This window comes from Phyllobates terribilis, unplaced genomic scaffold (genome assembly GCF_046119375.1).
Source record: "Phyllobates terribilis strain yellow unplaced genomic scaffold, ASM4611937v1 Scaffold_95__1_contigs__length_6072419, whole genome shotgun sequence".
NCBI classification, from domain to species: domain Eukaryota; kingdom Metazoa; phylum Chordata; class Amphibia; order Anura; family Dendrobatidae; genus Phyllobates; species Phyllobates terribilis.
This window is the reverse complement of record NW_027362855.1, coordinates 254,360-281,354: the sequence shown is the minus strand read 5'-3', so window position 1 is coordinate 281,354 and position 26,995 is coordinate 254,360.

Below are 26,995 nucleotides of genomic sequence, written 5' to 3'. Positions count from 1 at the left end.
ACAAGATGGTGTAAATGCCCCTTGGAAGAGACGTGCAGGTCGCAGTAGCTTAACAAGAGGGTTTAAATGTCCCTTAAAAGAGGCTTGCTGGTCGCAGTAGCTTACCAAGACGGTTTAAATGCCCCTTGGAATAGAAGTGCAGGTCGCGGTAGCTTAACAAGATGGTTTAAATGCCACTTGGAAAAGCGGTGGAGGTCGCAGTAGCTTAACATGACGGTTTATATGCCCCTTGGAAAAGACGTGCAGGTCGCAGTAGCTTAACAAGACTGTTTAAATGCCCCTTGGAAGAGCGGTGGAGGTCGCAGTAGCTTAACAAGCCTGTATAAATGCCGCTTGGAAGAGACGTGCAGGTCGCAGTAGCTTAACAAGACGGTTTAAATGCCCCTTGGTAGAGACATGCAGGTCGCAGTAGCTTACCAAGACGGTTTAAATGCCCCTTGGAAGAGCGGTGGAGGTCACAGCAGCTTAACAAGACAGTTTAAATGCCCCTTGGAAGAGGCGTGCAGGTCGCAGTAGCTTACCAAGAAGGTTTAAATGGCCCTTGGAAGAGACGTGCAGGTCGCAGTAGCTTAACAAGATGGTTTAAATGCCTATTGGAAGAGCGGTGGAGGTCGCAGTAGCTTAACAAGATGGTTTAAATGCCCTTTGGAAGAGACATGCAGGTCACAGCAGCTTTACAAGACTGTTTAAATGCCCCTTGGAAGAGACGTGCAGGTCGCAGTAGCTTAACAAGACAGTTTAAATTCCCCTTGGTAGAGACATGCAGGTCGCATTAGCTTAACAAGACGGTTTAAATGCCCCTTGGAAAAGACATGTAGGTCGCAGTAGCTTAACAAGATGGTTTAAATGCCCCGTGGAAGAGACGTGCAGGTCGCTGTAGCTTAACAAGACTGTTTAAATGCCCCTTGCAAGAGACGTGCAATTCGCAGTAGCCTAACAAGACGGTTTAAATGCCCCTTGGAAGAGCGGTGGAGGTCGCAGTAGCTTAACAAGACAGTTTAAATGCCCCTTGGAAAAGTGGTGGAGGTTACAGTAGCTTAACAAGACGGTTTAAATGCCCCTTGGAAGAGACGTGCAGGTCGCAGAAGCTTAACAAGACAGTTTAAATGCCCCTTGGAAAAGACGTGCAGGTCGCAGTAGCTTAAAAAGACGGTTTAAATGCCCCTTGGAAGAGAGGAGGAGGTCGCAGTACCTTAACAAGATGGTTTAAATGGCCCTTGGAAGAGACGTGCAGGTCGCAGTATCTTAACAAGACAGTTTAAATGCCCCTTGGAAGAGACGTGCAGGTCACAGTAGCTTAATAAGACGGTTTAAATGCCCCTTGGTAGAGACATGCAGGTCGCAATAGTTTAATAACACGGTTTAAATGCCCCATGGAAGAGACGTGCAGTTCGCAGTAGCTTAACAAGACGGTTTATATGCCCCTTGGAAGAGAAGTGCAGGTCGCAGTAGTTTAACAAGACGGTTTAAATGCCCCTTGGAAGAGCGGTGGAGGTCGCAGCAGCTTAACAAGACAGTTTAAATGCCCCTTGGAAGAGGCTTGCATGTCGCAGTAGCTTACCAAGACGGTTTAAATGGCCCTTGGAAGAGACGTGCAGGTCGCAGTAGCTTAACAAGATGGTTTAAATGCCCCTTGAAAGAGCGGTGGAGGACGCAGTAGCTTAACAAGATGGTTTAAATGCCCTTTGGAAGAGACATGCAGGTCACAACAGAATTACAAGACTGTTTAAATGCCCCTTGGAAGAGACGTGCAGGTCGCAGTAGCTTAACAAGACAGTTTAAATTCCCCTTGGTAGAGACATGCAGGTCGCATTAGCTTAACAAGACGGTTTAAATGCCCCTTGGAAGACACATGCAGGTCTCTGTAGCTTAACAAGATGGTTTAAATGCCCCTTGGAAGAGACGTGCAGGTCTCTGTAGCTTAACAAGACGGTTTAAATGCCCCTTGGAAGAGCGGTGGATGTCGCAGTAGCTTAACAAGACAGTTTAAATGCCCCTTGGAAAAGTGGTGGAGGTTACAGTAGCTTAACAAGACGGTTTAAATGCCCCTTGGAAGACACGTGCAAGTCGCAGTAGCTTAACAAGACGGTTTAAATGCATATTGGAAGAGACGTGCAGGTCGCAGTCGCTTAACAAGACGGTTTAAATGCCCCTTGGAAGAGACGTGCAGGTCGCAGTAGCTTAACAAGACGGTTTAAATGCCCCTTGGAAGAGAGGTGGAGGTCGCAGTAGCTTAACAAGACAGTTTAAATGCCCCTTGGAAGAGACGTGCAGGTCGCAGTAGCTTAATAAGACGGTTTAAATGCCCCTTGGAAGAGACGTGCAGGTCGCAGTAGCTTAACAAGATGGTGTAAATGCCCCTTGGAAGAGACGTGCAGGTCGCAGTAGCTTAATAAGAGGGTTTAAATGCCCCTTAAAAGAGGCTTGCTGGTCGCAGTAGCTTACCAAGACGGTTTAAATGCCCCTTGGAATAGAAGTGCAGGTCGCGGTAGCTTAACAAGATGGTTTAAATGCCACTTGGAAAAGCGGTGGAGGTCGCAGTAGCTTAACATGACGGTTTATATGCCCCTTGGAAAAGACGTGCAGGTCGCAGTAGCTTAACAAGACTGTTTAAATGCCCCTTGGAAGAGCGGTGGAGGTCGCAGTAGCTTAACAAGCCTGTATAAATGCCGCTTGGAAGAGACGTGCAGGTCGCAGTAGCTTAACAAGACGGTTTAAATGCCCCTTGGTAGAGACATGCAGGTCGCAGTAGCTTACCAAGACGGTTTAAATGCCCCTTGGAAGAGACGTGCAGGTCGCAGTAGATTAACAAGATGGATTAAATGCCCCTTGGAAGAGACGAGCAGGTCGCAGTAGCTTAACAAGACGGTTTAAATGCCCCTTGCAAGAGACGTGCAGGTCGCAGGAGCTTAACAAGAGGGTTTAAATGCCCCTTAGAAGAGCGGTGGAGGTCGCAGTAGCTTAACAAGATGGTTTAAATGTCCCTTGGAAGAGACGTGCAGGTCGCAGTAGCTTTACAAGACTGTTTAAATGCCCCTTGGAAGAGACGTGCAGGTCGCAGTAGCTAAACAAGAAGGTTTAAATGCCCCTTGGTAGAGACATGCAGGTCGCAATAGCTTAATAACACGGTTTAAATGCCCCATGGAAGAGACGTGCAGTTCGCAGTAGCTTAACAAGACGGTTTATATGCCCCTTGGAAAAGACGTGCAGGTCGCAGTAGCTTAACAAGACTGTTTAAATGCCCCTTGGAAGAGCGGTGGAGGTCGCAGTAGCTTAACAAGCCTGTATAAATGCCGCTTGGAAGAGACGTGCAGGTCGCAGTAGCTTAACAAGACGGTTTAAATGCCCCTTGGTAGAGACATGCAGGTCGCAGTAGCTTACCAAGACGGTTTAAATGCCCCTTGGAAGAGACGTGCAGGTCGCAGTAGATTAACAAGATGGATTAAATGCCCCTTGGAAGAGACGAGCAGGTCGCAGTAGCTTAACAAGACGGTTTAAATGCCCCTTGCAAGAGACGTGCAGGTCGCAGGAGCTTAACAAGAGGGTTTAAATGCCCCTTGGAAGAGCGGTGGAGGTCGCAGTAGCTTAACAAGATGGTTTAAATGTCCCTTGGAAGAGACGTGCAGGTCGCAGTAGCTTGACAAGACTGTTTAAATGCCCCTTGGAAGAGACGTGCAGGTCGCAGTAGCTAAACAAGAAGGTTTAAATGCCCCTTGGTAGAGACATGCAGGTCGCAATAGCTTAATAACACGGTTTAAATGCCCCATGGAAGAGACGTGCAGTTCGCAGTAGCTTAACAAGACGGTTTATATGCCCCTTGGAAGAGAAGTGCAGGTCGCAGTAGTTTAACAAGACGGTTTTAATGCCCCTTGGAAGAGCGGTGGAGGTCGCAGCAGCTTAACAAGACAGTTTAAATGCCCCTTGGAAAAGGCTTGCAGGTCGCAGTAGCTTACCAAGACGGTTTAAATGGCCCTTAGAAGAGACGTGCAGGTCGCAGTAGCTTAACAAGACGGTTTAAATGCCCCTTGCAAGAGACGTGCAGGTCGCAGGAGCTTAACAAGAGGGTTTAAATGCCCCTTAGAAGAGCGGTGGAGGTCGCAGTAGCTTAACAAGATGGTTTAAATGCCCCTTGGAAGGGACATGCAGGTCACAGCAGCTTTACAAGACTGTTTAAATGCCCCTTGGAAGAGACGTGCAGGTCGCAGTAGCTAAACAAGACGGTTTAAATGCCCCTTGGTAGAGACATGCAGGTCGCAATAGCTTAATAACATGGTTTAAATGCCCCATGAAAGAGACGTGCAGTTCGCAGTAGCTTAACAAGACGGTTTATATGCAACTTGGAAGAGAAGTGCAGGTCGCAGTAGTTTAAAAAGACGGTTTAAATGCCCCTTGGAAGAGCGGTGGAGGTCACAGCAGCTTAACAAGACAGTTTAAATGCCCCTTGGAAGAGGCTTGCAGGTCGCAGTAGCTTACCAAGAAGGTTTAAATGGCCCTTGGAAGAGACGTGCAGGTCGCAGTAGCTTAACAAGATGGTTTAAATGCCTATTGGAAGAGCGGTGGAGGTCGCAGTAGCTTAACAAGATGGTTTAAATGCCCTTTGGAAGAGACATGGAGGTCACAGCAGCTTTACAAGACTGTTTAAATGCCCCTTGGAAGAGACGTGCAGGTCGCAGTAGCTTAACAAGACAGTTTAAATTCCCCTTGGTAGAGACATGCAGGTCGCATTAGCTTAACAAGACGGTTTAAATGCCCCTTGGAAAAGACATGCAGGTCGCAGTAGTTTAACAAGATGGTTTAAATGCCCCGTGGAAGAGACGTGCAGGTCGCTGTAGCTTAACAAGACTGTTTAAATGCCCCTTGCAAGAGACGTGCAATTCGCAGTAGCTTAACAAGACGGTTTAAATGCCCCTTGGAAGAGCGGTGGAGGTCGCAGTAGCTTAACAAGACAGTTTAAATGCCCCTTGGAAAAGTGGTGGAGGTTACAGTAGCTTAACAAGACGGTTTAAATGCCCCTTGGAAGAGACGTGCAGGTCGCAGAAGCTTAACAAGACAGTTTAAATGCCCCTTGGAAAAGACGTGCAGGTCGCAGTAGCTTAAAAAGACGGTTTAAATGCCCCTTGGAAGAGAGGAGGAGGTCGCAGTACCTTAACAAGATGGTTTAAATGGCCCTTGGAAGAGACGTGCAGGTCGCAGTAGCTTAACAAGACAGTTTAAATGCCCCTTGGAAGAGACGTGCAGGTCACAGTAGCTTAATAAGACGGTTTAAATGCCCCTTGGTAGAGACATGCAGGTCGCAATAGTTTAATAACACGGTTTAAATGCCCCATGGAAGAGACGTGCAGTTCGCAGTAGCTTAACAAGACGGTTTATATGCCCCTTGGAAGAGAAGTGCAGGTCGCAGTAGTTTAACAAGACGGTTTAAATGCCCCTTGGAAGAGCGGTGGAGGTCGCAGCAGCTTAACAAGACAGTTTAAATGCCCCTTGGAAGAGTCTTGCAGGTCGCAGTAGCTTACCAAGACGGTTTAAATGGCCCTTGGAAGAGATGTGCAGGTCGCAGTAGCTTAACAAGATGGTTTAAATGCCCCTTGGAAGAGCGGTGGAGGACGCAGTAGCTTAACAAGATGGTTTAAATGCCCTTTGGAAGAGACATGCAGGTCACAACAGATTTACAAGACTGTTTAAATGCCCCTTGGAAGAGACGTGCAGGTCGCAGTAGCTTAACAAGACAGTTTAAATTCCCCTTGGTAGACACATGCAGGTCGCATTAGCTTAATAAGACGGTTTAAATGCCCCTTGGAAGAGACATGCAGGTCTCTGTAGCTTAACAAGATGGTTTAAATGCCCCTTGGAAGAGACGTGCAGGTCTCTGTAGCTTAACAAGACGGTTTAAATGCCCGTTGCAATAGACGTGCAATAAGCAGTAGCTTAACAAGACGGTTTAAATGCCCCTTGGAAGAGCGGTGGATGTCGCAGTAGCTTAACAAGACAGTTTAAATGCCCCTTGGAAAAGTGGTGGAGGTTACAGTAGCGTAACAAGACGGTTTAAATGCCCCTTGGAAGACACGTGCAAGTCGCAGTAGCTTAACAAGACGGTTTAAATGCATATTGGAAGAGACGTGCAGGTCGCAGTCGCTTAACAAGACTGTTTAAATGCCCCTTGGAAGAGACGTGCAGGTCGCAGTAGCTTAACAAGACGGTTTAAATGCCCCTTGGAAGAGAGGTGGAGGTCGCAGTAGCTTAACAAGACAGTTTAAATGCCCCTTGGAAGAGACGTGCAGGTCGCAGTAGCTTAATAAGACGGTTTAAATGCCCCTTGGAAGAGACGTGCAGGTCGCAGTAGCTTAACAAGATGGTGTAAATGCCCCTTGGAAGAGACGTGCAGGTCGCAGTAGCTTAACAAGAGGGTTTAAATGCCCCTTAGAAGAGGCTTGCTGGTCGCAGTAGCTTACCAAGACGGTTTAAATGCCCCTTGGAATAGAAGTGCAGGTCGCGGTAGCTTAACAAGATGGTTTAAATGCCACTTGGAAAAGCGGTGGAGGTCGCAGTAGCTTAACATGACGGTTTATATGCCCCTTGGAAAAGACGTGCAGGTCGCAGTAGCTTAACAAAACTGTTTAAATGCCCCTTGGAAGAGCGGTGGAGGTCGCAGTAGCTTAACAAGCCTGTATAAATGCCGTTTGGAAGAGACGTGCAGGTCGCAGTAGCTTAACAAGACGGTTTAAATGCCCCTTGGTAGAGACATGCAGGTCGCAGTAGCTTACCAAGACGGTTTAAGTGCCCCTTGGTAGAGACGTGCAGGTCGCAGTAGATTAACAAGATGGATTAAATGCCCCTTGGAAGAGACGAGCAGGTCGCAGTAGCTTAACAAGACGGTTTAAATGCCCCTTGCAAGAGACGTGCAGGTCGCAGGAGCTTAACAAGAGGGTTTAAATGCCCCTTAGAAGAGCGGTGGAGGTCGCAGTAGCTTAACAAGTTGGTTTAAATGCCCCTTGGAAGAGACGTGCAGATCGCAGTAGCTTTACAAGACTGTTTAAATGCCCCTTGGAAGAGACGTGCAGGTCGCAGTAGCTAAACAAGACGGTTTAAATGCCCCTTGGTAGAGACATGCAGGTCGCAATAGCTTAATAACACGGTTTAAATGCCCCATGGAAGAGACGTGCAGTTCGCAGTAGCTTAACAAGACGGTTTATATGCCCCTTGGAAGAGAAGTGCAGGTCGCAGTAGTTTAACAAGACGGTTTTAATGCCCCTTGGAAGAGCGGTGGAGGTCGCAGCAGCTTAACAAGACAGTTTAAATGCCCCTTTGAAAAGGCTTGCAGGTCGCAGTAGCTTACCAAGACGGTTTAAATGGCCCTTGGAAGAGACGTGCAGGTCGCAGTAGCTTAACAAGATGGTTTAAATGCCCCTTGGAAGAGCGGTGGAGGTCGCAGTAGCTTAACAAGATGGTTTAAATGCCCTTTGGAAGGGACATGCAGGTCACAGCAGCTTTACAAGACTGTTTAAATGCCCCTTGGAAGAGACATGCAGGTCGGAGTAGCTAAACAAGAGGGTTTAAATGCCACTTGGTAGAGACATGCAGGTCGCAATAGCTTAACAAGACGGTTTAAATGCCCCTTGGAAGAGACGTGCAGGTCGCAGAAGCTTAACAAGACGGTTTAAATGCCCCTTGGAAGAGCGGTGGAGGTCGCAGTAGCTTAACAAGATGGTTTAAATGCCCCTTGGAAGGGACATGCAGGTCACAGCAGCTTAACAAGACTGTTTAAATGCCCCTTGGAAGAGACGTGCAGGTCGCAGTAGCTAAACAAGACGGTTTAAATGCCCCTTGGTAGAGACATGCAGGTCGCAATAGCTTAATAACACAGTTTAAATGCCCCATGGAAGAGACGTGCAGTTCGCAGTAGCTTAACAAGACGGTATATATGCCCCTTGGAAGAGAAGTGCAGGTCGCAGTAGTTTAACAAGACGGTTTAAATGCTCCTTGGAAGAGCGGTGGAGGTCGCAGCAGCTTAACAAGACAGTTTAAATGCCCATTGGAAGAGGCTTGCAGGTCGCAGTAGCTTACCAAGACGGTTTAAATGGCCCTTGGAAGAGACGTGCAGGTCGCAGTAGCTTAACAAGATGGTTTAAATGTCCCTTGGAAGAGCGGTGGAGGTCGCAGTAGCTTAACAAGATGGTTTAAATGCCCTTTGGAAGAGACATGCAGGTCACAGCAGCTTTACAAGACTGTTTAAATGCACCTTGGAAGAGACATGCAGGTCGCAGTAGCTTAACAAGACAGTTTAAATTCCCCTTGGTAGAGACATGCAGGTTGCATTAGCTTAACAAGACGGTTTAAATGCCCCTTGGAAGAGACGTGCAGGTCGCAGTAGCTTAACAAGATGGTTTAAATGCCCCTTGGAAGAGACGTGCAGGTCGCTGTAGCTTAACAAGATGGTTGAAATGCCCCTTGCAAGAGACGTGCAATTCGCAGTAGCTTAACAAGACGGTTAAAATGCCCCTTGGAAGAGCGGTGGAGGACGCAGTAGCTTAACAAGACAGTTTAAATGCCCCTTGGAAAAGTGGTGGAGGTGACAGTAGCTTAACAAGACGGTTTAAATGCCCCTTGGAAGACACGTGCAAGTCGCAGTAGCTTAACAAGACGGTTTAAATGCCCCTTGGAAGAGACGTGGAGGTCGCAGTAGCTTAACCAGATGGTTTATATGCCCCTTGGAAGAAAAGTGCAGGTCGCAGTAGCTTAATAAGACGGTTTAAATGCCCATTGGAAGAGACGTGCAAGTCGCAGTAGCTTAATAAGATGGTTTAAATGCCCATTGGAAGAGACGTGCAGGTCGCAGTAGCTTAACAAGACAGTTTAAATGCCCCTTGGAAGAGACATGCAGGTCGCAGCAGCTTAACAAGACAGTTTAAATGCCCCTTGGAAGAGGCTTGCAGGTCGCAGTAGCTTACCAAGACAGTTTAAATGCCCCTTGGAAGAGACGTGCAGATCGCAGTAGCTTAATAAGACGGTTTAAATGCCCCTTGGAAGAGAGGTGCAGGTCGCAGTAGCTTAACAAGACGGTTTAAATGCCTCTTGGAAAAGACGAGCGGGTTGCAGTAGCTTAATAAGAAGGTTTAAATGTCCCTTGGAAGAGACGTGCAGGTCGCAGTAGCTTAACAAGATGGAATAAATGCCGCTTGGAAGAGCGGTGGAGGTCGCAGTAGCTTAACAAGATGGTTTAAATGCCCCTTGGAAGGGGCATGCAGGTCACAGCAGCTTTACAAGACTGTTTAAATGCCCCTTGTAAGAGACGTGCAGGTCGCAGTAGCTAAACAAGACGGTTTAAATGCCCCTTGGAAGAGACGTGCAGGTCGCAGAAGCTTAACAAGACGGTTTAAATGCCCCTTGGAAGAGCGGTGGAGGTCGCAGTAGCTTAACAAGATGGTTTAAATGCCCCTTGGAAGGGACATGCAGGTCACAGCATCTTTACAAGACTGTTTAAATGCCCCTTGGAAGAGACGTGCAGGTCGCAGTAGCTAAACAAGACGGTTTAAATGCCCCTTGGTAGAGACATGCAGGTCGCAATAGCTTAATAACACGGTTTAAATGCCCCATGGAAGAGACGTGCAGTTCGCAGTAGCTTAACAAGACGGTTTATATGCCCCTTGGAAGAGAAGTGCAGGTCGCAGTAGTTTAACAAGACAGTTTAAATGCCCCTTGGAAGAGGCTTGCAGGTCGCAGTAGCTTACCAAGACGGTTTAAATGGCCCTTGGAAGAGACGTGCAGGTCGCAGTAGCTTAACAAGATGGTTTAAATGCCCCTTGGAAGAGCGGTGGAGGTCGCAGTAGCTTAACAAGATGGTTTAAATGCCCTTTGGAAGAGACATGCAGCTCACAGCAGCTTTACAAGACTGTTTAAATGCCCCTTGGAAGAGACGTGCAGGTCGCAGTAGCTTAACAAGACAGTTTAAATTCCCCTTGGTAGAGACATGGAGGTCGCATTAGCTTAACAAGATGGTTTAAATGCCCCTTGGAAGAGACATGCAGGTCACAATAGCTTAACAAGATGGTTTAAGTGCCCCTTGGAAGAGACATGCAGGTCGCTGTAGCTTAACAAGACGGTTTAAATGCCCCTTGCAATAGACGTGCAATTCGCAGTAGCTTAACAAGACGGTTTAAATGCCCCTTGGAAGAGCGGTGGATGTCGCAGTTGCTTAACAAGACAGTTTAAATGCCCCTTGGAAAAGTGGTGGAGGTTACAGTAGCTTAACAAGACGGTTTAAATGCCCCTTGGAAGACACGTGCAAGTCGCAGTAGCTTAACAAGACGGTTTAAATGCCCATTGGAAGAGACGTGCAGGTCGCAGTCGCTTAACAAGACGGTTTAAATGCCCCTTGAAAGAGACGTGCAGGTCGCAGTAGCTTAACAAGACGGTTTAAATGCCCCTTGGAAGAGAGGTGGAGGTCGCAGTAGCTTAACAAGACAGTTTAAATGCCCCTTGGAAGAGACGTGCAGGTCGCAGTAGCTTAATAAGACGGTTTAAATGCCCCTTGGAAGAGACGTGCAGGTCGCAGTAGCTTAACAAGATGGTTTAAATGCCCTTTGGAAGAGACATGCAGGTCACAGCAGCTTTAAAAGACTGTTTAAATGCCCCTTGGAAGAGACATGCAGGTCGCAGTAGCTTAACAAGACAGTTTAAATTCCCCTTGGTAGAGACATGCAGGTCGCATTACCTTAACAAGACGGTTTAAATGCCCCTTGGAAGAGACATGCAGGTCGCAGTAGCTTAACAAGATGGTTTAAATGCCCCTTGGAAGAGACGTGCAGGTCGCTGTAGCTTAACAAGATGGTTTAAATGCCCCTTGCAAGAGACGTGCAATTCGCAGTAGCTTAACAAGACGGTTTAAATGCCCCTTGGAAGAGCGGTGGAGGTCGCAGTAGCTTAACAAGACTGTTTAAATGCCCCTTGGAAAAGTGGTGGAGGTTACAGTAGCTTAACAAGACGGTTTAAATGCCCCTTGGAAGAGACGTGCAGGTCGCAGAAGCTTAACAAGACAGTTTATATGCCCCTTGGAAGAGACGTGCAGGTCGCAGTAGCTTAACAAGACGGTTTAAATGCCCCTTGGAAGAGAGGTGGAGGTCGCAGTACCTTAACAAGACGGTTTAAATGGCCCTTGCAAGAGACGTGCAGGTCGCAGTAGCTTAACAAGACAGTTTAAATGCCCCTTGGAAGAGACGTGCAGGTCGCAGTAGCTTAATAAGACGGTTTAAATGCCCCTTGGAAGAGACTTGCAAGTCGCAGTAGCTTAATAAGACGGTTTAAATGCCCCTTGGTAGAGACATGCAGGTCGCAATAGTTTAATAACACGGTTTAAATGCCCCATGGAAGAGACGTGCAGTTCGCAGTAGCTTAACAAGACGGTTTATATGCCCCTTGGAAGAGAAGTGCAGGTCGCAGTAATTTAACAAGACGGTTTAAATGCCCCTTGGAAGAGCGGTGGAGGTCGCAGCAGCTTAACAAGACAGTTTAAATGCCCCTTGGAAGAGGCTTGCAGGTCGCAGTAGCTTACCAAGACGGTTTAAATGGCCCTTGGAAGAGACGTGCAGGTCGCAGTAGCTTAACAAGATGGTTTAAATGCCCCTTGGAAGAGCGGTGGAGGTCGCAGTAGCTTAACAAGATGGTTTAAATGCCCTTTGGAAAAGACATGCAGGTCACAACAGCTTTACAAGACTGTTTAAATGCCCCTTGGAAGAGACGTGCAGGTCGCAGTAGCTTAACAAGACAGTTTAAATTCCCCTTGGTAGAGACATGGAGGTCGCATTAGCTTAACAAGACGGTTTAAATGCCCCTTGGAAGAGACATGCAGGTCGCAGTAGCTTAACAAGATGGTTTAAATGCCCCTTGGAAGAGACATGCAGGTAGCTGTAGCTTAACAAGACGGTTTAAATGCCCCTTGCAATAGACGTGCAATAAGCAGTAGCTTAACAAGACGGTTTAAATGCCCCTTGGAAAAGTGGTGGAGGTTACAGTAGCTTAACAAGACGGTTTAAATGCCCCTTGGAAGACACGTGCAAGTTGCAGTAGCTTAACAAGACGGTTTAAATGCCCATTGGAAGAGACGTGCAGGTCGCAGTCGCTTAACAAGACGGTTTAAATGCCGCTTGGAAGAGACGTGCAGGTCGCAGTGGCTTAACAAGACGGTTTAAATGCCCCTTGGAAGAGAGGTGGAGGTCGCAGTAGCTTAACAAGACAGTTTAAATGCCCCTTGGAAGAGACGTGCAGGTCGCAGTAGCTTAATAAGACGGTTTAAATGCCCCTTGGAAGAGACGTGCAGGTCGCAGTAGCTTAACAAGATGGTGTAAATGCCCCTTGGAAGAGACGTGCAGGTCGCAGTACCTTAACAATACGGTTTAAATGCCCCTTGGAAGGGAGGTGGAGGTCGCAGTAGCTTAACAAGACAGTTTAAATGCCCCTTGGAAGAGACGTGCAGGTCACAGTAGCTTAATAAGACGGTTTAAATGCCCCTTAGAAGAGCGGTGGATGTCGCAGTAGCTTAACAAGAGAGTTTAAATGCCCCTTGGAAAAGTGGTGGAGGTTACAGTAGCTTAACAAGACGGTTTAAATGCCCCTTGGAAGACACGTGCAAGTCGCAGTAGCTTAACAAGACGGTTTAAATGCCCATTGGAAGAGACGTGCAGGTCACAGTCGCTTTACAAGACGGTTTAAATGCCCCTTGGAAGAGACGTGCAGGTCGCAGTAGCTTAACAAGACGGTTTAAATGCCCCTTGGAAGAGAGGTGGAGGTCGCAGTAGCTTAACAAGACAGTTTAAATGCCCTTGGAAGAGACGTGCAGGTCGCAGTAGCTTAATAAGACGGTTTAAATGCCCCTTGGAAGAGACGTGCAGGTCGCTGTAGCTTAACAAGATGGTGCAAATGCCCCTTGGAAGAGACGTGCAGGTCGCAGTAGCTTAACAAGAGGGTTTAAATGACCCTTAGAAGAGGCTTGCAGGTCGCAGTAGCTTACCAAGAAGGTTTAAATGCCCCTTGGAAGAGCAGTGCAGGTCGCGGTAGCTAAACAAGATGGTTTAAATGCCACTTGGAAAAGCGGTGGAGGTCGCAGTAGCTTAACATGACGGTTTATATGCCCCTTGGAAAAGACGTGCAGGTCGCAGTAGCTTAACAAGACTGTTTAAATGCCCCTTGGAAGAGCGGTGGAGGTCGCAGTAGCTTAACAAGCCTGTATAAATGCCGCTTGGAAGAGACGTGCAGGTCGCAGTAGCTTAACAAGACGGTTTAAATGCCCCTTGGTAGAGACATGCAGGTCGCAGTAGCTTACCAAGACGGTTTAAATGCCCCTTGGAAGAGACGTGCAGGTCGCAGTAGATTAACAAGATGGATTAAATGCCCCTTGGAAGAGACGTGCAGGTCGCAGTAGCTTAACAAGACGGTTTAAATGCCCCTTGCAAGAGACGTGCAGGTCGCAGGAGCTTAACAAGAGGGTTTAAATGCCCCTTAGAAGAGCGGTGGAGGTCGCAGTAGCTTAACAAGATGGTTTAAATGCCCCTTGGAAGAGACGTGCAGGTCGCAGTAGCTTTACAAGACAGTTTAAATGCCCCTTGGAAGAGACGTGCAGGTCGCAGTAGCTAAACAAGACGGTTTAAATGCCCCTTGGTAGAGACATTCAGGTCGCAATAGCTTAATAACACGGTTTAAATGCCGCAAGGAAGAGACGTGCAGTTCGCAGTAGCTTAACAAGACGGTTTATATGCCCCTTGGAAGAGAAGTGCAGGTCGCAGTAGTTTAACAAGACGGTTTAAATGCCCCTTGGAGAGCGGTGGAGGTCGCAGCAGCTTAACAAGACAGTTTAAATGCCCCTTGGAAAAGGCTTGCAGGTCGCAGTAGCTTACCAAGACGGTTTAAATGGCCCTTGGAAGAGACGTGCAGGTCGCAGTAGCTTAACAAGATGGTTTAAATGCCCCTTGGAAGAGCGGTGGAGGTCGCAGTAGCTTAACAAGATGGTTTAAATGCCCTTTGGAAGGGACGTGCAGGTCACAGCAGCTTAACAAGACGGTTTAAATGCCCCTTGGAAGAGACGTGCAGGTCGCAGTAGCTAAACAAGACGGTTTAAATGCCCCTTGTTAGAGACATGCAGGTCGCAATAGCTTAATAACACGGTTTAAATGCCCCATGGAAGAGACGTGCAGTTCGCAGTAGCTTAACAAGACGGTTTAAATGCCTCTTGGAAGAGCGGTGGAGGTCGCAGTAGCTTAACAAGACAGTTTAAATGCCCCTTGGAAAAGTGGTGGAGGTTACAGTAGCTTAACAAGATGGTTTAAATGCCCCTTGGAAGACACGTGCAAGTCGCAGTAGCTTAACAAGACGGTTTAAATGCCCCTTGGAAGAGGCGTGCAGGTCGCAGTAGCTTAACCAGACGGTTTATATGCCCCTTGGAAGAGAAGTGCAGGTCGCAGTAGCTTAACAAGACGGTTTAAATGCCCCTTGGAAAAGCGGTGGTGGTCGCAGAAGCTTAACAAGACAGTTTAAAAGCCCCTTGGAAGAGACATGCTGGTCGCAGTAGCTTAATAAGACGGTTTAAATGCCCATTGGAAGAGACGTGCAAGTCGCAGTAGCTTAATAAGATGGTTTAAATGCCCCTTGGAAGAGACGTGCAGGTCGCAGTAGCTTAACAAGACGGTTTAAATGCCCCTTGGAAGAGAGGTGGAGGTCGCAGTAGCTTAACAAGACAGTTTAAGTGCCCCTTGGAAGATACGTGCAGGTCGCAGTAGCTTAATAAGACGGTTTAAATGCCCCTTGGAAGAGACATGCAAGTCGCAGTAGCTTAATAAGAAGGTTTAAATGCCCCTTGGTAGAAACATGCAGGTCGCAATAGCTTAATAACACGGTTTAAATGCCCCATGGAAGAGACGTACAGTTCGCAGCAGCTTAACAAGACGGTTTATATGCCCCTTGGAAGAAAAATGCAGGTCGCAGTAGTTTAACAAGACGGTTTAAATGCCCCTTGGAAGAGCGGTGGAGGTTGCAGCAGCTTAACAAGACAGTTTAAATGCCCCTTGGAAGAGGCTTGCAGGTCGCAGTAGCTTACCAAGACGGTTTAAATGGCCCATGGAAGAGACGTGCAGGTCGCAGTAGCTTAACAAGATGGTTTAAATGCCCCTTGGAAGAGCGGTGGAGGTCGCAGTAGCTTAACAAGATGGTTTAAATGCCCTTTGGAAGAGACATGCAGGTCACAGCAGCTTTACAAGACTGTTTAAATGCCCCTTGGAAGAGACGTGCAGGTCGCAGTAGCTTAACAAGACAGTTTAAATTCCCCTTGGTAGAGACATGCAGGTCGCATTAGCTTAACAAGACGGTTTAAATGCCCCTTGGAAGAGACATGCAGGTCGCAGTAGCTTAACAAGATGGTTTAAATGCCCCTTGGAAGAGACGTGCAGGTCGCTGTAGCTTAACAAGACGGTTTAAATGCCCCTTGCAAGAGACGTGCAATTCGCAGTAGCTTAACAAGACGGTTTAAATGCCCCTTGGAAGAGCGGTGGAGGTCGCAGTAGCTTAACAAGACAGTTTAAATGCCCCTTGGAAAAGTGGTGGAGCTTACAGTAGCTTAACAAGACGGTTTAAATGCCCCTTGGAAGAGACATGCAGGTCGCAGTAGCTTAACAAGATGGTTTAAATGCCCCTTGGAAGAGACGTGCAGGTCGCTGTAGCTTAACAAGACGGTTTAAATGCCCCTTGCAAGAGACGTGCAATTCGCAGTAGCTTAACAAGACGGTTTATATGCCCCTTGGAAGAGAAGTGCAGGTCGCAGTAGCTTAACAAGACGGTTTAAATGCCCCTTGGAAGAGCACTGGCAGTCACAGTAGCTTAACAAGACAGTTTAAAACCCCTTGGAAGAGACGTGCTGGTCGCAGTAGCTTAATAACACGGTTTAAATGCTCATTGGAAGAGACGTGCAAGTCGCAGTAGCTTAATAAGACGGTTTAAATGCCCATTGGAAGAGACGTGCAGGTCGCAGTAGCTTAACAAGACAGTTTAAATGCCCCTTGGAATAGATGTGCGGTCGCAGTAGCTTAACAAGACGGTTTAAATGCCCCTTGGAAGAGAGGTGGAGGTCGCAGTAGCTTAACAAGACAGTTTAAATGCCCCCTGGAAGAGACGTGCAGGTCGCAGTGGCTTAATAACACGGTTTAAATGCCCCTTGGAAGAGACATGCAAGTCGCAGTAGCTTAATAAGACGGTTTAAATGCCCCTTGGAAGAGACGTGCAGGTCGCAGTATCTTAACAAGACGGTTTAAATGCCATTTGGAAAAGACGTGCAGTTCACTGTAGCTTAAAAAGACGGTTTAAATGCCCCTTGGAAAAGACGTGCAAGTTGCAGTAGCTTAATAAGACGGTTTAAATGGCCCTTGGAAGAGACGTGCAGGTCGCAGTAGCTTAACAAGATGGTATAAATGCCCCTTGGAAGAGCGGTGGAGGTCGCAGTAGCTTAACAAGATGGTTTAAATGCCCCTTGGAAGGGACATGCAGGTCACAGCAGCTTTACAGGACTGTTTAAATGCCCCTTGGAAGAGACGTGCAGGTCGCAGAAGCTTAACAAGACGGTTTAAATGCCCCTTGGAAAAGTGGTGGAGGTTACAGTAGCTTAATAACACGGTTTAAATGCCCCATGGAAGAGACGTGCAGTTCGCAGTAGCTTAACAAGATGGTTTATATGCCCCTTGGAAGAGAAGTGCAGGTCGCAGTAGCTTAACAAGACGGTTTAAATGCCCCTTGGAAGAGCGGTGGAGGTCGCAGCAGCTTAACAAGACAGTTTAAATGCCGCTTGGAAGAGGCTTGCAGGTCGCAGTAGCTTACCAAGACAGTTTAAATGCCCCTTGGAAGAGACGTGCAGGTCGCAGTAGCTTAATAAGACGGTTTAAATGCCCCTTGGAAGAGACATGCAAGTCGCAGTAGCTTAATAAGACGGTTTAAATGCCCATTGGAAGAGACGTGCAGGTTGCAGTAGCTTAACAAGACGGTTTAAATGCCTCTTGGAAAAGACGTGCAGGTTGCAGTAGCTTAAAAAGACGGTTTAAATGGCCCATGGAAGAGACGTACAGGTCGCAGTAGCTTAATAAGATGGAATAAATGCCCCTTGGAAGAGCGGTGGAGGTCGCAGTAGCTTAACAAGATGGTTTAAATGCCCCTTGGAAGGGACATGCAGGTCACAGCAGCTTTACAAGACTGTTTAAATGCCCCTTGGAAGAGACGTGCAGGTCGCAGTAGCTAAACAAGACTGTTTAAATGCCCCTTGGTAGAGACATGCAGGTCGCAATAGCTTAACAAGATGGTTTAAATGCCCCTTGGAAGAGACGTGCAGGTCGCAGAAGCTTAACAAGACGGTTTAAATGCCCCTTGGAAGAGCGGTGGAGGTCTCAGTAGCTTAACAAGATGGTTTAAATGCCCCTTGGAAGGGACATGCAGGTCACAGCAGCTTTACAAGACTGTTTAAATGCCCCTTGGAAGAGACGTGCAGGTTGCAGTAGCTAAACAAGACGGTTTAAATGCCCCTTGGTAGAGACATGCAGGACGCAATAGCTTAATAACACGGTTTAAATGCCCCATGGAAGAGACGTGCAGTTCGCAGTAGCTTAATAAGACGGTTTAAATGCCCTTTGGAAGAGACATGCAAGTCGCAGTAGCTTAATAAGACGGTTTAAATGCCCCTTGGAAGAGACGTGCAGGTTGCAGTAGCTTAACAAGACGGTTTAAATGCCTCTTGGAAAAGACGTGCAGGTTGCAGTAGCTTAATAAGACGGTTTAAATGGCCCTTGGAAGAGACGTACAGGTCGCAGTAGCTTAACAAGATGGAATAAATGCCCCTTGGAAGAGCGGTGGAGGTCGCAGTAGCTTAACAAAATGGTTTAAATGCCCCTTGGAAGGGACATGCAGGTCACAGCAGCTTTACAAGACTGTTTAAATGCCCCTTGGAAGAGACGTGCAGGTCGCAGTAGCTAAACAAGACGGTTTAAATGCCCCTTGGTAGAGACATGCAGGTCGCAAAAGCTTAATAACACGGTTTAAATGCCCCATGGAAGAGACGTGCAGTTCGCAGTAGCTTAACAAGACGGTTTATTTGCCCCTTGGAAGAGAAGTGCAGGTCGCAGTAGTTTAACAAGACGGTTTAAATGCCCCTTGGAAGAGGCTTGCAGGTCGCAGTAGCTTACCAAGACGGTTTAAATGGCCCTTGGAAGAGACGTGAAGGTCGCAGTAGCTTAACAAGATGGTTTAAATGCCCCTTGGAAGAGCGGTGGAGGTCGCAGTAGCTTAACAAGATGGTTTAAATGCACCTTGGAAAAGTGGTGGAGGTTACAGTAGCTTAACAAGACGGTTTAAATGCCCCTTGGAAGACACGTGCAAGTCGCAGTAGCTTAACAAGACGGTTTAAATGCCCCTTGGAAGAGACGTGCAGGTCGCAGTAGCTTAACAAGACGGTTTATATGCCCCTTGGAAGAGAAGTGCAGGTCGCAGTAGCTTAACAAGACGGTTTAAATGCCCGTTGGAAGAGCGGTGGTGGTCGCAGTAGCTTAAAAAGACAGTTTAAAAGCCCCTTGGAAGAGACGTGCTGGTCGCAGTAGCTTAATAAAATGGTTTAAATGCCCCTTGGAAGAGACGTGCAGGTCGCAGTCGCTTAACAAGACGGTTTAAATGCCCCTTGGAAGAGACGTGCAGGTCACAGTAGCTTAACAAGACAGTTTAAATGCCCCTTGGAAGAGACGTGCAGGTCGCAGTAGCTTAATAAGATGGTGTAAATGCCCCTTGGAAGAGACATGCAAGTCGCAGTAGCTTAACAAGACGGTTTAAATGCCCCTTGGAAGAGCGGTGGAGGTCGCAGTAGCTTAACAAGATGGTTTAAATGCCCCTTGGAAGGGACATGCAGGTCACAGCAGCTTTACAAGACTGTTTAAATGCCCCTTGGAAGAGACGTGCAGGTTGCAGTAGCTAAACAAGACGGTTTAAATGCCCCTTGGTAGAGACATGCAGGACGCAATAGCATAATAACACGGTTTAAATGCCCCATGGAAGAGACGTGCAGTTCGCAGTAGCTTAATAAGACGGTTTAAATGCCCCTTGGAAGAGACATGCAAGTCGCAGTAGCTTAATAAGACGGTTTAAATGCCCCTTGGAAGAGACGTGCAGGTTGCAGTAGCTTAACAAGACGGTTTAAATGCCTCTTGGAAAAGACGTGCAGGTTGCAGTAGCTTAATAAGACGGTTTAAATGGCCCTTGGAAGAGACGTACAGGTCGCAGTAGCTTAACAAGATGGAATAAATGCCCCTGGGAAGAGCGGTGGAGGTCGCAGTAGCTTAACAAGATGGTTTAAATGCCCCTTGGAAGGGACATGCAGGTCACAGCAGCTTTACAAGACTGTTTAAATGCCCCTTGGAAGAGACGTGCAGGTCGCAGTAGCTAAACAAGACGGTTTAAATGCCCCTTGGTAGATACATGCAGGTCGCAAAAGCTTAATAACACGGTTTAAATGCCCCATGGAAGAGACGTGCAGTTCGCAGTAGCTTAACAAGACGGTTTATTTGCCCCTTGGAAGAGAAGTTCAGGTCGCAGTAGTTTAACAAGACGGTTTAAATGCCCCTTGGAAGAGACGTGCAGGTCGCAGTAGCTTAACAAGACAGTTTAAATTCCACTTGGTAGAGACATGCAGGTCACATTAGCTTAACAAGAAGGTTTAAATGCCCCTTGGAAGAGACATGCAGGTCGCAGTAGCTTAACAAGATGGTTTAAATGCCCCTTGGAAGAGACGTGCAGGTCGCTGTAGCTTAAGAAGACGGTTTAAATGCCCATTGCAATAGACGTGCAATTCGCAGTAGCTTAACAAGACAGTTTAAATGCCCCTTGGAAGAGCGGTGGAGGTCGCAGTAGCTTAACAAGACGGTTTAAATGCCCCTTGGAAAAGTGGTGGAGGTTACAGTAGCTTAACAAGACGGTTTAAATGCCCCTTGGAAGACACGTGCAAGTCGCAGTAGCTTAACAAGACGGTTTAAATGCCCCTTGGAAGAGACGTGCAGGTCGCAGTAGCTTAACAAGACGGTTTATATGCCCCTTGGAAGAGAAGTGCAGGTCGCAGTAGCTTAACAAGATGGTTTAAATGCCCCTTGTAAGAGCGGTGGTGGTCGCAGTAGCTTAACAAGACAGTTTAAAAGCCCCTTGGAAGAGACGTGCAGGTCGCAGTAGCTTAATAAGACGGTTTAAATGCCCATTGGAAGAGACGTGCAGGTCGCAGTAGCTTAACAAGACGGTTTAAATGCCCCTTGGAAGAGACGTGCAGGTCGCAGTAGCTTAACAAGATGGTTTAAATGCCCCTTGGAAGAGAGGTGGAGGTCGCAGTAGCTTAACAAGACAGTTTAAATGCCCCTTGGAAGAGACGTGCAGGTCGCAGTAGCTTAACAAGATGGTTTAAATGCCCCTTGTAAGAGCGGTGGTGGTCGCAGTAGCTTAACAAGACAGTTTAAAAGCCCCTTGGAAGAGACGTGCAGGTCGCAGTAGCTTAATAAGACGGTTTAAATGCCCATTGGAAGAGACGTGCAGGTCGCAGTAGCTTAACAAGACGGTTTAAATGCCCCTTGGAAGAGACGTGCAGGTCGCAGTAGCTTAACAAGATGGTTTAAATGCCCCTTGGAAGAGAGGTGGAGGTCGCAGTAGCTTAACATGACGGTTTATATGCCCCTTGGAAAAGACGTGCAGGTAGCAGTAGCTTAACAAGACTGTTTAAATGCCCCTTGGAAGAGCGGTGCAGGTAGCAGTAGCTTAACAAGACTGTATGAATGACGCTTGGAAGAGACGTGCAGGTCGCAGTAGCTTAACAAGACGGTTTAAATGCCCCTTGGTAGAGACATGCAGGTCGCAGTAGCTTACCAAGACGGTTTAAATGCCCCTTGGAAGAGACGTGCAGGTCGCAGTAGATTAACAAGATGGATTAAATGCCCCTTGGAAGAGACGTGCAGGTCGCAGTAGCTTAACAAGACAGTTTAAATGCCCCTTGCAAGAGACGTGCAGGTCGCAGTTGATTAACAAGAGGGTTTAAATGCCCCTTAGAAGAGGCTTGCAGGTCGAAGTAGCTTACCAAGATGGTTTAAATGCCCCTTGGAAGAGAAGTGCAGGTCGCAGTAGCTTAACAAAATGGTTTAAATGCCCCTTGGAAGAGCGGTGGAGGTCGCAGTAGCTTAACAAGACGGTTTATATGACCCTTGGAAGAGAAGTGCAGGTCGCAGTAGCTTAACAAGACGGTTTAAATGCCCCTTGGAAGACACGTGCAAGTCGCAGTAGCTTAACAAGACGGTTTAAATGCCCCTTGGAAGAGACGTGCAGGTCGCAGTAGCTTAACAAGACGGTTTATATGCATCTTGGAAGAGAAGTGCAGGTCGCAGTAGCTTAACAAGACAGTTTAAAAGCCCCTTGGAAGAGACGTGCAGGTCGCAGTAGCTTAATAAGACGGTTTAAATGTCCCTTGGTAGAGACATGCAGGTCGCAATAGCTTAACAAGATGGTTTAAATGCCCCTTGGAAGAGACGTGCAGGTCGCAGAAGCTTAACAAGACGGTTTAAATGCCCCTTGGAAGAGCGGTGGAGGTCGCAGTAGCTTAACAAGATGGTTTAAATGCCCCTTGGAAGGGACATGCAGGTCACAGCAGCTTTACAAGACTGTTTAAATGCCCCTTGGAAGAGACGTGCAAGTTGCAGTAGCTAAACAAGACGGTTTAAATGCCCCTTGGTAGAGACATGCAGGACGCAATAGCTTAATAACACGGTTTAAATGCCCCATGGAAGAGACGTGCAGTTCGCAGTAGCTTAATAAGACGGTTTAAATACCCCTTGGAAGAGACATGCAAGTCGCAGTAGCTTAATAAGACGGTTTAAATGCCCCTTGGAAGAGACGTGCAGGTTGCAGTAGCTTAACAAGACGGTTTAAATGCCTCTTGGAAAAGACGTGCAGGTTGCAGTAGCTTAATAAGACGGTTTAAATGGCCCTTGGAAGAGACGTACAGGTCGCAGTAGCTTAACAAGATGGAATAAATGCCCCTGGGAAGAGCGGTGGAGGTCGCAGTAGCTTAACAAGATGGTTTAAATGCCCCTTGGAAGGGACATGCAGGTCACAGCAGCTTTACAAGACTGTTTAAATGCCCCTTGGAAGAGACGTGCAGGTCGCAGTAGCTAAACAAGAAGGTTTAAATGCCCCTTGGTAGATACATGCAGGTCGCAAAAGCTTAATAACACGGTTTAAATGCCCCATTGAAGAGACGTGCAGTTCGCAGTAGCTTAACAAGACGGTTTATTTGCCCCTTGGAAGAGAAGTTCAGGTCGCAGTAGTTTAACAAGACGGTTTAAATGCCCCTTGGAAGAGGCTTGCAGGTCGCAGTAGCTTACCAAGACGGTTTAAATGGCCCTTGGAAGAGACGTGAAGGTCGCAGTAGCTTAACAAGATGGCTTAAATGCCCCTTGGAAGAGCGGTGGAGGTCGCAGTAGCTTAACAAGATGGTTTAAATGCCCTTTGGAAGAGACATGCAGGTCACATCATGTTTACAAGACTGTTTAAAAGCCCCTTGGAAGAGACGTGCAGGTCGCAGTAGCTTAACAAGACAGTTTAAATTCCCCTTGGTAGAGACATGCAGGTCGCATTAGCTTAACAAGACGGTTTAAATGCCCCTTGGAAGAGACATGCAGGTCGCAGTAGCTTAACAAGATGGTTTAAATGCCCCTTGGAAGAGACGTGCAGGTCGCTGAAGCTTAACAAGACAGTTTAAATGCCCCTTGGAAAAGTGGTGGAGGTTACAGTAGCTTAACAAGACGGTTTAAATGCCCCTTGGAAGACACGTGCAAGTCGCAGTAGCTTAACAAGACGGTTTAAATGCCCCTTGGAAGAGACGTGCAGGTCGCAGTAGCTTAACAAGATGGTTTATATGCCCCTTGGAAGAGAAGTGCAGGTCGCAGTAGCTTAACAAGACGGTTTAAATGCCCCTTGGAAGAGCGGTGGTGGTCGCAGTAGGTTAAAAAGACAGTTTAAAAGCCCCTTGGAAGAGACGTGCTGGTCGCAGTAGCTTAATAAAACGGTTTAAATGCCCCTTGGAAGAGACGTGCAGGTCGCAGTCGCTTAACAAGACGGTTTAAATGCCCCTTGGAAGAGACGTGCAGGTCGCAGTAGCTTAACAAGGCGGTTTAAATGCCCCTTGGAAGAGAGGTGGAGGTCACAGTAGCTTAACAAGACAGTTTAAATGCCCCTTGGAAGAGACGTGCAGGTCGCAGTAGCTTAATAAGATGGTGTAAATGCCCCTTGGAAGAGACGTGCAGGTCGCAGTAGCTTAACAAGAGGGTTTAAATGCCCCTTAGAAGAGGCTTGCAGGTCGCAGTAGCTTACCAAGACGGTTTAAATGCCCCTTGGAAGAGAAGTGCAGGTCGCGGTAGCTTAACAAGATGGTTTAAATGCCACTTGGAAAAGCGGTGGAGGTCGCAGTAGCTTAACATGACGGTTTATATGCCCCTTGGAAAAGACGTGCAGGTCGCAGTAGCTTAACAAGACTTTAAATGCCCCTTGGAAGAGCGGTGGAGGTCGCAGTAGTTTAACAAGCCTGTATAAATGCCGCTTGGAAGAGACGTGCAGGTCGCAGTAGCTTAACAAGACGGTTTAAATGCCCCTTGGTAGAGACATGCAGGTCGCAATAGCTTACCAAGACGGTTTAAATGCCCCTTGGAAGAGACGTGCAGGTCGCAGTAGATTAACAAGATGGATTAAATGCCCCTTGGAAGAGACGTGCAGATCGCAGTAGCTTAACAAGACTTTTTAAATGCCCCTTGCAAGAGACGTGCAGGTCGCAGGAGCTTAACAAGAGGGTTTAAATGCCCCTTAGAAGAGGCTTGCAGGTCGCAGTAGCTTACCAAGACGGTTTAAATACCCCTTGGAAGAGAAGTGCAGGTCGCAGTAGCTTAACAAAATGGTTTAAATGCCCCTTGGAAGAGCGGTGGAGGTTGCAGTAGCTTAACAAGACGATTTATATGCCCCTTGGAAGAGAAGTGCAGGTCGCAGTAGCTTAACAAGACGGTTTAAATACCCCTTGGAAGAGCGGTGGAGGTCGCAGCAGCTTAACAAGACAGTTTAAATGCCCCTTGGAAGAGGCTTGCAGGTCGCAGTAGCTTACCAAGACGGTTTAAATGGCCCTTGGAAGAGAAGTGCAGGTCGCAGTAGCTTAACAAGATGGTTTAAATGCCCCTTGGAAGAGCGGTGGAGTGCGCAGTAGCTTAACAAGATGGTTTAAATGCCCCTTGGAAGAGACATGCAGGTCACAGCAGCTTTACAAGACTGTTTAAATGCCCCTTGGAAGAGACGTGCAGGTCGCAGTAGCTAAACAAGACGGTTTAAATGCCCCTTGGTAGAGACATGCAGGTCGCAATAGCTTAACAAGACGGTTTAAATGCCCCTTGGAAGAGAAGTGCAGGTCGCAGTAGCTTAACAAGACGGTTTAAATGCCCCTTGGAAGAGCGGTGGAGGTCGCAGCAGCTTAACAAGACAGTTTAAATGCCCCTTGGAAGAGGCTTGCAGGTCGCAGTAGCTTACCAAGACGGTTTAAATGGCCCTTGGAAGAGAAGTGTAGGTCGCAGTAGCTTAACAAGATGGGTTAAGTGCCCCTTGTAAGAGCGTTGGAGGTCGCAGTAGCTTAACAAGATGGTTTAAATGCCCCTTGGAAGAGACATGCAGGTCACAGCAGCTTTACAAGACTGTTTAAATGCCCCTTGGAAGAGACGTTCAGGTCGCTATAGCTTAACAAGACGCTTTAAATGCCCCTTGGTAGAGATAGGCAGGTCGCAATAGCTTAACAAGGCGGTTTAAATGCCCTTTGGAAGAGACGTGCTGGTCGCAGTAGCTTAACAAAACGGTTTAAATGCCCCTTGTAAGAGACGTGCAGGTCGCAGTAGCTTAACAAGACGGTTTAAATGCCCCTTGGAAGAGAGGTGGAGGTTGCAGTATCTTAACAAGACAGTTTAAATGCCCTTGGAAGAGACGTGCAGGTCGCAGTAGCTTAACAAGACGGTTTAAATGCCCCTTGGAAGAGAGGAGGAGGTCGCAGTAGCTTAACAAGACAGTTTAAATGCCCCTTGGAAGAGACGTGCAGGTCGCAGTAGCTTAATAAGACGGTTTAAATGCCCCTTGGAAGAAACATGCAAGTCGCAGTAGCTTAATAAGACGGTTTAAATGCCCCTTGGAAGAGACGTGCAGGTTGCTGTACTTTAACAAGACGGTTTAAATGCCAATTGGAAAAGACGTGCAGTTCACTGTAGCTTAACAAGATGGTTTAAATGCCTCTTGGAAAAGACGTGCAGGTTGCAGTAGCTTAATATGACGGTTTAAATGCCCCATGGAAGAGGCTTGCAGGTCGCAGTAGCTTACCAAGACGTTTAAATGGCCCTTGGAAGAGACGTGCAGGTCGCAGTAGCTTAACAAGATGGTTTAAATGCCCCTTGGAAGAGCGGTGGAGTGCGCAGTAGCTTAACAAGATGGTTTAAATGCCCCTTGGAAGAGACATGCAGGTCACAGCAGCTTTACAAGACTGTTTAAATGCCCCTTGGAAGAGACGTGCAGGTCGCAGTAGCTAAACAAGACGGTTTAAATGCCCCTTGGTAGAGACATGCAGGTCGCAATAGCTTAACAAGACGGTTTAAATGCCCCTTGGAAGAGACGTGCAGGTCGCAGAAGCTTAACAAGAAGGTTTAAATGCCCCTTGGAAAAGTGGTGGAGGTTACAGTAGCTTAACAACACGGTTTAAATGCCCCATGGAAGAGACAAGCAGGTCGCAGTAGCTTAACAAGACGGTTTATATGCCCCTTGGAAGAGAAGTGCAGGTCGCAGTAGCTTAACAAGACGGTTTAAATGCCCCTTGGAAGAGAGGTGGAGGTCGCAGCAGCTTAACAAGACAGTTTAAAAGCCCCTTGGAAGAGGCTTGCAGGTCGCAGTAGCTTACCAAGACGGTTTAAATGGCCCTTGGAAGAGACGTGCAGGTCGCAGTAGCTTAACAAGATGGTTTAAATGACCCTTGGAAGAGCGGTGGAGGTCGCAGTAGCTTAACAAGATGGTTTAAATGCCCTTTGGAAGAGACATGCAGGTCACAGAAGCTTTACAAGACTGTTTAAATGCCCCTTGGAAGAGACGTGCAGGTCGCAGTAGCTTAACAAGACAGTTTAAATTCCCCTTGGTAGAGACATGCAGGTCGCATTAGCTTAACAAGAAGGTTTAAATGCCCCTTGGAAGAGACATGCAGGTCGCAGTAGCTTAACAAGATGGTTTAAATGCCCCTTGGAAGAGACGTGCAGGTCGCTGTAGCTTAACAAGACGGTTTAAATGCCCCTTGCAATAGACGTGCAATTCGCAGTAGCTTAACAAGACAGATTAAATGCCACTTGGAAGAGCGGTGGAGGTCGCAGTAGCTTAACAAGACGGTTTAAATGCCCCTTGGAAAAGTGGTGGAGGTTACAGTAGCTTAACAAGACGGTTTAAATGCCCCTTGGAAGACACGTGCAAGTCGCAGTAGCTTAACAAGACGCTTTAAATGCCCCTTGGAAGAGACATGCAGGTCGCAGTAGCTTAACAAGACGGTTTATATGCCCCTTGGAAGAGAAGTGCAGGTCGCAGTAGCTTAACAAGATGGTTTAAATGCCCCTTGGAAGAGCGGTGGAGGTCTCAGTAGCATAAAAAGACGGTTTAAATGCCCCTTGGAAAAGACCTGCAGGTCGCAGTAGCTTAACAAGATGGTTTAAATGCCCCTTTGAAGAGATGTGCAGGTCGCAGTAGCTTAACAAGACGGTTTAAATGCCCCTTGGAAGAGTGCTGCAGGTTACACTAGCTTAACAAGATGGTTTAAATGCCCCTTGGAAGAGACGTTCAAGTGGCAGTAGCTTAAAAAGACGGTTTAAATGCGCCTTGGAAGAGACTTGCAGGTCGCAGTAGCTTAACAAGATGGTTTAAA